Below are 10,139 nucleotides of genomic sequence, written 5' to 3'. Positions count from 1 at the left end.
CGTTTCTTTTTCTCCTGCTCACTTTATCCTTTCATAGCAAATGGTGCCTGTGGGCCTATGCAGTCTGGGGGCCTGTCCTTGTGCTTGTGATGTGCCGAGTGTGTATTTAGTGGCGCTAGTGTGTGGATGACATAGTGGGGTTAGGGGCTTTCTGCAACACCACCCCTTCCTCTCGCCGTGTTTTCGCTGGAGGCGGGAAGGGGATGAGGTGTGGGTAACCTGCCATGTGCTATCACATAATCGTTTGCGCAAAGACAATACACACACACGCTGATTCACTGAGGATAATAAAAAAAAAATAAAAGACTTTTGCTGATCATTTTTTATGACGTTTATCATGGCAATTGGAACTTTACCATGAACGACAGAAAATGCAAGCCCAGATTGTAACACAGGATATCCAACAAGAGCCAAAAAAGTTTTTCTTAATAACACACACACCACACACAACACACAAACATACATTCCTATGGTAATCATGACTTTCACTCCACAGCATTCCTACGACATTTCACATTATAGTAGTTACTCACTGTAAAGAAAAAGAAGAAGAGACGGGGGGATGAGATTAGTTTTAGGAAGGGGCTTGCCATGCGATTCCAAGGACGGCGATGAATGACCACACCCTGACCGTTTACGATTTTACTGAGAATATAAGCTGCTTATAACTCAGTGCTGACGTTTTAGGCAGATTTGTTTTTAAGAAATGAACACCAAGTCAAAGAATCATGACTGTGTGGGGGAAACCACACTTATTTGTTTATTATTTATGCCTACATTCTGTGTTTGGGAGTGATAATTGCTACATTTCTCAACTTGGTTAATTAAAGCGCCCATAATCCGCGGTTCTGGATCTTTTACTGATGAAGTTGGAGTTTAACGCAGTCAGAGCTGTTTTCTTTGTCACACACAGTGTATTGTGGTCTCAGTCTAACTTACACATTTCCTGCTCCAGTGGTATTTAGTCCAAACAAATGAGAGAACACCGAATGCATCGCTTCCTGTTAACCAGGGGATTTTGCCAGGCAGTTTTTAGAACAGCAAATGTAATAAAACAGGAATTTCTTAAAGACTGTTTAAGAATATTACTCTGTGTTTTCTTAACGGAAAATTCTAAGCAGGATCACACTCTGCATATAATGTTTTTTTCCATGATAGATTAATCTGAATAAGCTCAAAACGCACTTTGAACTGTCCAAATGACAAGTAAGAATTCATGTTTCATCAGCCAAATTTCCATCCCATGTAGCTTTTGCTTAACGTTGGTACCTGCAGCAACAAGTTACAATGGTAGGATAATAATAAATGCTAAAATGTAGCGTAACAGTAGCAGAAGTAAAAGGGAATCATACAGTCAGAAAAGTGACTCAGTTTTGTCAGATACACAGTAAGATTGCTATTATTAGCTAAAGTCTGCCACCATAAGATACTGGTCATACCAGACCAAGGTAGGCTTTAGCAGCGAAACCACCAGTGTATTAAACTGAGCAGTGGTGCATTTTATTGCTCATGAACCTAACTTTTCTTTTGTAAAAGTAGGTATGTGTTATTTCCTACTTCAAAAGTTACATATTCTTTTAACTCCAGCTCTGTCCTAAGTCCTGTATTTATTTAGTTAGTTTATCAAAGCCCCTCCATAATGGTCCCCTATATGTCTAGTATGTGCTGACAGCTAAACTAGAGGGCAGGGTGTGTCCTACCTCAGCTAAATCCTGCCCCTCTAGCCCTAAGGTGGGTATATATCCTATTTCCCGCTCCCTGACTGACATCACTTCATCAGGCATCAAGAAGTACTTTTTCTTCCACAGTGCTGGGTATTGAACACAACCTGTATGAACATGAAGGTACTTAATGTGTCAGTGGAAGTGTGTTTGTGTGAGTGTGTGTGTCCTCGCATTGACTCATTTTGAGCCACGTTAGCATATTTGGAGACACACCTTTGTAGTTCCATATAATGTCTAGGCAAGCTGAGGAATTAAGGAGTGGTATGTGGGCAGGCAATTAAATTTGAAAAAGGAAAGGATTCATACCGAAAACAGAATTTACTGTAATGGACTGACATTGTAAAATGCTTTTATTCACACAGCCTGAAACTATACATGCAGTAATTGATTCAAATAGATGTAACATACCAGAGCATTAATGAGAAGAGCAAAATGTCTATAGATATTTGTCAAATACAATCCATACATTTGGATTAATTAATGACACACAATGTAGAATAGAATAGAATACTAATGGTTTTCCAGGTAATCTGAGATGCGGAAGCAACAGTAGACGGTAACTGAGAACTTTGTGACGTTCTGGCAGTGGAACACGCACAGACACCTACTTGTGCTGGACTTCTAAACCTCATGGGAAACACTAGCAGGGCACCCAGATGGGAGCAGGCGAGGATGCAGAAAGTGTGGAACATCTTAGTCATGGGATCTTTCCACCAAAAAGGAGACATATCATTAAGGTCTCAACATGCTTATTACACTGCTCCCTCATCTGGCTTCATCAAAACCAGATGGGCTTTTTATATGAGCCGAGAGAGCTTTGTGAAAATAAGAGGAGAAAGTTTTCTCTTTCCAAATGATACGTTTGAGGTTTGATAATCTTTTATGATGGAAGTGACAGGGAAGTCTTCCCACACTGATCTCGCATTGCCCGGCAGACATTCTGACTCTGATACACTGTATTAGCTGATGCGATGTGCATTACTATCTATTCATATACTGAGTATGTGTGCTTGCTGGGAGTTTGGGTAATTTCAATTTGTCTAATGACAGCCTCAGCTGCACTTTGTATTTGCTGGTAACTAGCTAATGTTAGCATGCTGAACATTGTAAACATTATGCCTGCTAAACATCAGCATGTCAGCATTGCCTCTGTGAGTGCAGTAGCCTGCTAACATTAGCATTTAGCTCAAAGCACCGCTGTGCCTAAACGTAGCCTCATAGCGCAGCTAGCGTGGCTGTAGACTCTTACAATATACTGTATCATTGGGAAAACTGTTTGCTATAATTATCATAAACCACTTTGACCACCAACACCATGGGTTGGCTCTAGCCCAAACCAGTGCTTATGGTTCTGAAAACCATATTTCCCATAAACCCATTTGCCCCATTTTTTTTGCTTTCTTGCAAAAAGAAATCAATGTTTTTAGAGCATGTATGCATCTGAAACAACTGTATTTCTAATCACTCATTACTACCTATTATACGTTTTCCACCAACTTTTTTTTAGAAGAAATCCAGTTGAATGCATTAATCTGCTCTTACATAAGCACAGAATAAGGACTTGGGCAAAAATCATTTAGCTTTAACCCTATCCTTTAGTATTAATCTATTTAAATGAAACTAAAGCTGCATAAAGCTGAGCAGGACACGATGCTGTCCATACATCTGTTTATAAAGCCTCTAATGGATATGCTGACAAACACATGGTTGAGCTTGCAAGCATTTAGGGCTAGAACAACCTGTACTTAAGCACTTGGGACTCTATTCCCAAACAAAGCAAACACATTAGAGGACAAAAGAATCCTAAGAATGTGTCATTATGGTTTTTGAAAGTGCTGAACTGCAGAGCAGATTCAAAGGTTTAGACAGAGGGAGGTTGGACGCCACCTTTCTCAGCAGAGGATGAAAAAGCTGCAGAAAGAATTTGCTCCCTCCATTTCACCGTGTCCCCTATGGCCAATTCAGGTGAAAGTGTGCAAGCACTTACTGCAATATCTGGGCACCACACCCCGCAGGAAAAGGAATGCTGATAAAACTAGGAGCAGCCTAAACACACCCTGGATTATCACCTCAGTTGTTATATTAAGAGGAGGAAGTGCGGGAGGAGGAGTAAGAAGAGGAAGAGGAGGCATCTGACTCACAGTGCATGCTGGATCGTATTTCAACTGTGTTTAGCGTACAAATCCAGTTGAGCCAAAAACCAACCAAAAAAAAAACATGTACAGAGAGCTCCCTGGCAACGCGACTGTCCTTTTGTAGGTAAGGATTCATAAAGATCAAAAGCAGTATTATCCCCGCTGTGATGATCATGACTGGAACACTCCGGCACGTGGAACACCACATTTAAAACAGTTTATGCCTTTTTAATGTTACCTGGATGAATGATACAAAAAACAGACAAGCTCAAAAACAAAAACACAAACTCTGGAAATAACACTGTCAGTCAAGCAGAGGTAATGAGAGCACTGAAGGTATGTTATTAAATATAATTGTGTTAAATTAGCCGTCAAATAATAAACTGGGTAAGATCATTTCTAGTTAGAAGATATTTTTTAATCCTGTTCTGTAAAGGGGACATTTCTGGTAACTATATATTTGCCATTTTGATACGTTGAATGTATTCAACTGTAGATATATATGCTCATAAGGCTGACAGTCTCTAAACGTTCCTTCTGTGTCATAACTGTGCCATGATGCACTGTCCAGTTAATATCTGCACTGATCTCTACCCTGTCAGCAAACCTGAGATAATGTTGTCAGAATTAGATCCAACTATGAAGCTAGCAAACCCAATTTAACTCAGACTCAACAAGCCTCTGGATTAGCCATGGCAGCTGAGTTTTAAAATAGCTCAGTGCTGAGCTTCAGAAGCCTCTGTGGAAAGCCCCACATCTGGGAGTGTGTCAGTTGCTAATGTTTAATTTGCTGAATTCAAATGCAACAGGGCGATGGGGAAATAGCTGAGGTAGCGGCAGAGGATTACATTTAAAAACAGCATGTGCCTCCCTCTGCAGGTGAGAGCAATGAAATGTGTAATGTCACTTGGCTGGAAACGCAGGCGTAAAATAATTCATGTCAACTTAAGCTTAGTTTGCCAAACAGAAGTAAAATGAGTGAATGCTTTTCTTTTTATTGAAGTTGAAGTCGTAACAATATTTTTTTTTCATAGCGGTTTACAAAATGAAGTGGCTAAATAGAGTGCAAGCACCTATTTGGGGCTGTATTAGTGGTTTGGGACTTGTCTTTAATTATCATACTCAAAACGGCATTCAGAGCTATAAATCTGAAAAGGCAGCAAATGTGTGGGTTTGGATGTGATTATAACCCACCAACTTTTCCATGCCTTGTTTAAAAACACAAATATTCATGCTGACTTTGTTTAGTTCTTTACTGCTAATCGCTGTGCTGTTTGTATCACTGCTGTTTAGCCACATTCTATCACCGCTTCTCTTCTCCTTAAAAAAACACAAAAGATACATCCTGTAGAAGAAGATTTTTCCTTGGAAAAGCTGTACAAGACATAAGGTTTTTTTGAAAATCAGTTTCTCATTAGCAAAATTGATATTTTCTCTGTGGAAATGTGTATTATTACTATAAATATGATTTAAAGACTGCTTCTTAAAAAAAAAGGAAAAAGGATTAAAAAGATACACAAAAGGCTACTCAATTCCCATCACAAGAGTAAGTCATTTGTTGCTTCTAACCTTTATAACTTCACAGAGACAACTGGATTTTCTCAGAATGGTATAACTTCAAGGAATATCAGCCCTAATTACTGAGCTGAAAGCAGATATTGTGGGTTCTTCTTTTCTATTGTGTTCTATTAATCCATTATTATGACATGTGTTCTTTCCATAATGCTGTGGAAAAAGGGGAACTTGAGCGATGTTTCTATGACAACAGCTATAAACATACAGAACCATGTGGAACAGTAGCTGAGACTGACTCTTACTCATGGCTGTATTTTTAGACACAGAGACGGAGGAGTCTCCTGTAACTGACTGACGATTTGACGTGGAAAGGAAAACACCACCCTTCCACCCAATAGGCTGCTCTCTCCCACTGACAGAGAGCAATACATTTCTCTCACCAGTAGATGGCGCCAGAGCACAATCACGCCCAACTTCTCCTTCAGGAGATTCTGCAACTATGAAACTACGAAAAAGAGACCTCTAGATAAGAATTGGGACAGGTTTTTAAAATAATGAATAAAATGTAAAATTCAAAAGGAAAATAAATAGTTTTCTCCCAATAACATTATAGGCATGTTATGGAAATTGGACATCAAAATACAGTATATTTCTACTAAGGATTTAATGGAAATATTACAATGACCAAAAATAAACATGTGCCAAAAAATATTAATATTTAGGAATAAGATTAAATACCTAATACTATAAATACTTAAACAACACCCTGTTGGTTTGGGGAAATTCTTCCTCGGAAAAATTAATCAAAAAACAAATTCACAAACCTTAGTCAGTGATTTTACACAGCAATAACAATCTGCTATCCAATTGATATTAGCTTGAAAACTAATTAATGTCCTATCACCCTAATATTTTATATTTATGACATAGAATCTATGTCATAGATGATAAAAAAAGATCAAGCATTGTGTAGGTTACCATGATCAATCATACTTGATTAGCCTGTTAGTTACGCAGTAGATAAATGCCATTGTTCTCATGTACAGATATCTTATGGCCAGCCTACATAATACAGAATTACACATTTCTGAGATAAAAACTGCCACTATCAGGGTGGACATGCTGCTTTTAAACTGGTTAATAAAGATAAAACTGCACAGAGCAGACCATAACAGCCACTTCATATCTACTGCAGTTACTCATTGGCTTTGCTTTAAACTATACAGTCTTGTATACATTGAATGACATTGACATTGAAAGACCTTTACTGCAACCTTAAGCCAATGTAAAGGGCTAAATGTTGTTTATTTGACATTACACATGCTTTTTATTCTCTTCACACATTACCACACCTCAAAGCTTCCCTGTAAAAAAACAGTTCCCAATAGGTGCCTCCCCCCATCATAACACAGGCGTGCCAAAGGGCTTGTTGATGGTCGTGATGTATGCACTGCGTGAGATATTGGGATTGTGGGATTCATTGGAGGAGCAGGAGGCGGGGGCAAATCTCTGTACATCTCTTTATATTACAAAATGATTCCAAGGAGAGAAGTTCTGTAGTTTTCATTTTCACTTAAACACAACTCCTAAGAAAAGAGAGCATCACTCCAATTTTTAACATTTTAATTTAGCTGTGAAAATTCAATAAACTGAATTCAACATTGGTTTAACTTTTATGCACTAAGAAACCAAAAACCATCACATCTCTTCACTTCTCACCTTGCCGTGCAGTGCAGTGAGAGAGCGCCTCCTTCAGGGCTGAAATAAAGTATTTGAAAGCAGAGGCTGCTCTGCATTAAATTTCCCTTTAAGATAACAATGAGTTGCATTATCTCCCCTATTTCTCTTTTACTGTCTGTCCAAGTTCTCTGTTGGTTCAGCCAGATTAAATGCAGTTCCTCTGTTTAAAGGTATAGAAGGGACTGATTCAGTTTGAGGACTCTGCAAATGTTAATGCTTTCAGTCTGCTGAGCAACTAGTACTGTACATTCAACCATGACATCCAAGTTATCTAACCCATTCATTCCTCTTTCATAAAGCCACATGATCAGTGCAAACATATTTAAAATCTGTATAAACGAGACAACTAAAAGAGATTTTTTAAAGAACACTTGACTTAAACCAATTTTTACTGTAAATAATGGCATTGCTGTGCACATGTAAATGTACCCTGATAAGAATAACTGAATGGAACATTTTTGATCAAGTAATTAAAAATAAATCTGAATATAGTGTACATATTTGACAACTGTTCACTTTATAATACATTTACTAGTACAATAAAATAAACTTAACCTAAAACATTTAACCTCCAGTTCAGTCTGTCTGCACATGGCTCTGGGAGTAACAACAACCATGTGGTATTACAACATACTGAAAATACTACAGACCAATAAACTAACTCCACCCCACCCAGTCCAGAGGTCTCTCCACTCACCTGCACAACACATCTTACTGTACAAACATCTGATTCTTTCTTCATATGTGCTTATATAAATTGGATAATTCCCTCCTTCAAGGTTCCACAATGCAGCCATTAGTGTATGAGCCTGATGTAAGATCCCACGGTTGCCCTCTGTGTCTCAGACACTGTGCCAGCTGGTGTAAGGAGACTCAAAAAAAAGAAACAGGAACAACTTTCATACAGATGAAGATGTGATAGTTGGCCCTGCCCCTGTCATTTAAGAGCAAAACGAAAGATAGCAGACAGGTAAGTCATGTTCTTTGTCCTTTTATATGATAATGATTTACAGATCATCCATACACAGCGAGTCTGTTGATTATTAATTCTTAATTCTTTTTAGCAGTTACATTTTTTCTGAAGTTTATTAACCTCAACTAAAAAGGTTCTACTGTGCCGTTCTTCCTCTTCAGTGCACTGCACTAATATAACCTGTCTACTGTAACTGACCTTTACAGAGTCAGTGTTTATTTTTCTGTTATTGCTCACACAAGCGGTATAAAAGGGAGGTGTTTGAGAGCCTTGGGGTGGGTTAGTTTATGTGACTCCAGGCAGTTTTAATGCAGCCCTGAAGCAACAGAGACAGGTCTCATCATATAATTACTAGTTTTTTAATGTCCTCTGGGCTTTTCTAAAACTACAACTCACATGAAGAATGACACATTTGAATACACTAAAACTGCAAACACTAAACCCTGATTGTGTTAAGATCACCAAGTGATGATTTTATGTTAGGTCAAAGCACTCTACTCTTGCTGACACACGCACCTACTGCCGCCAGTCAACTATAGGATGTGACAGTTTATGACAGGGCACAGCTGAGCTGTCCTTAGGTCCCATTTAAAAGGGAAAGTGATCTAAATATGCTGTGTTCTCTTCTTACAGGACACTGACCTCTAACCCAGGACCATACAGGAAGCTCGCTGATCTCTGATCACCCACAGGGCAACATTTTTGCATGACCTGCTTAGAGTCCTTTTTCCAGTAAATATCACTCCCCAAGAAAACATACATTTGTTGTTCAAAATTCGTTAATGCAATATGTAATGTATTTAAGAACCACATTTTTATGTTTTAATTTAATTTACAACATACCCTTCCAAACTCATAATGGACAGAACTGCAGGTTGCATATTCAAATCTAAAATTTTAGATATGAGTTGAATACATGGCACTAACGCTAAATGCTCTGCCATAGTTCAATAAAAGCATATATATTAAAAGGAGAGTTACAAATGAATTAACCAAAACATCTCTGATAGTTAACAAATTCATGTTGTTTCAAGGTACAGTTTATATTATCATATCACCCATCACTAATGGACCACACCTGGAACTGGATCTCACTTCATCTGAACTAGTTAAACAGCTGCAAGCTACAGAAATCACTTCATTTCCTTCTAAATTACTTTAAGGAATATTTCGACATTTAATGAAATGTGCTCATTCACTTTCCTTTTTGAGAGCAAGATAAGAAGATTTGATACCACTTCTGTATCCGTCCACTGTCAGCAGCCGGTTAGTTTAGCTTAGCATAAAGACCGGGGAAAACAGGGATCTGTCAGATGTTAACAGAATCTACCTACTAGCATCTCTAATACTTTAAATCTACTTTATTTAATGTATACAAAAAAACAACAACTGACAATTGGTGGTTATACAGAGGGACATGATCAAGACTGCACAGTGACTCTTTCTGCAGAGTCTCTGCTAGATGCAACCTCATAGTGACAACACATAAGAGAATCACCCATGCAAGATTTTGTTTCCTTTAGCAGAGCCTGGCTAGCTGTTTCCCCCTGTTTTCAGTCGTTATGCTAAGCTAAGCTGACTGGTGTAGCTTTATATTGAATGGACAGATACAAGAGCTAACTCTAAGCAAGAAAGTGAAAAAGCTTATTTCCCAAAATGTCAAATTATTCTTTTAAATGTAGATACCAAAACTGTGTTGAAGTCAGAATTTGGGGTTTTGTGAAACCATTAACTGAAAGGAAAACTGGATTGAGGCTAGAAAATGAAAAATGACTCAAGAAACTTTGTTTATTTAACTAAGAACTTGTGTTTTCTGCAGTACATTAATAACTAAATGCATACAAAGACCATAGTCTTACACATCTTTACGTAAACTGCTGATGTCACTGTATACTACAGTACATGGACCAATGGGTGCAGAGAAATCCCTAATGGAGGTCACGAGGGGTATAAATAAACTCCTAGCACAGGACCGGATGCGTTTCCATGGTCCCAGTGCTTCTCATAAATAAAATCAGCTCTAAATGAACGTCTCATATGTGTTCCATGTGT

General features: G+C 38.3%; 1 protein-coding gene and 1 long non-coding RNA gene across 2 annotated transcripts in view; one reads left to right on the top strand and one right to left on the bottom strand.

Annotated features, from left to right (window-relative positions):
* Nucleotides 1–10,139, bottom strand: part of LOC118336383 (plectin-like) — a 73,769-nt gene that overhangs the window by 48,256 nt on the left and 15,374 nt on the right.
* On the top strand, nucleotides 4,626–10,127 carry LOC118336385. Its single transcript, XR_004797103.1, has 3 exons — nucleotides 4,626–4,738; nucleotides 7,894–8,084; nucleotides 8,721–10,127. It is a non-coding gene; the product is annotated as an uncharacterized LOC118336385 (long non-coding RNA).

The sequence above is a fragment of the Morone saxatilis genome, unplaced genomic scaffold, assembly GCF_004916995.1.
Source record: "Morone saxatilis isolate NCDOM2014 unplaced genomic scaffold, NCSU_SB_2.0 Contig24, whole genome shotgun sequence".
Lineage (NCBI taxonomy): Eukaryota > Metazoa > Chordata > Actinopteri > Moronidae > Morone > Morone saxatilis.
Note: the sequence above shows the minus strand (reverse complement) of the source record. Positions and strands in the feature narration are given on the sequence as shown.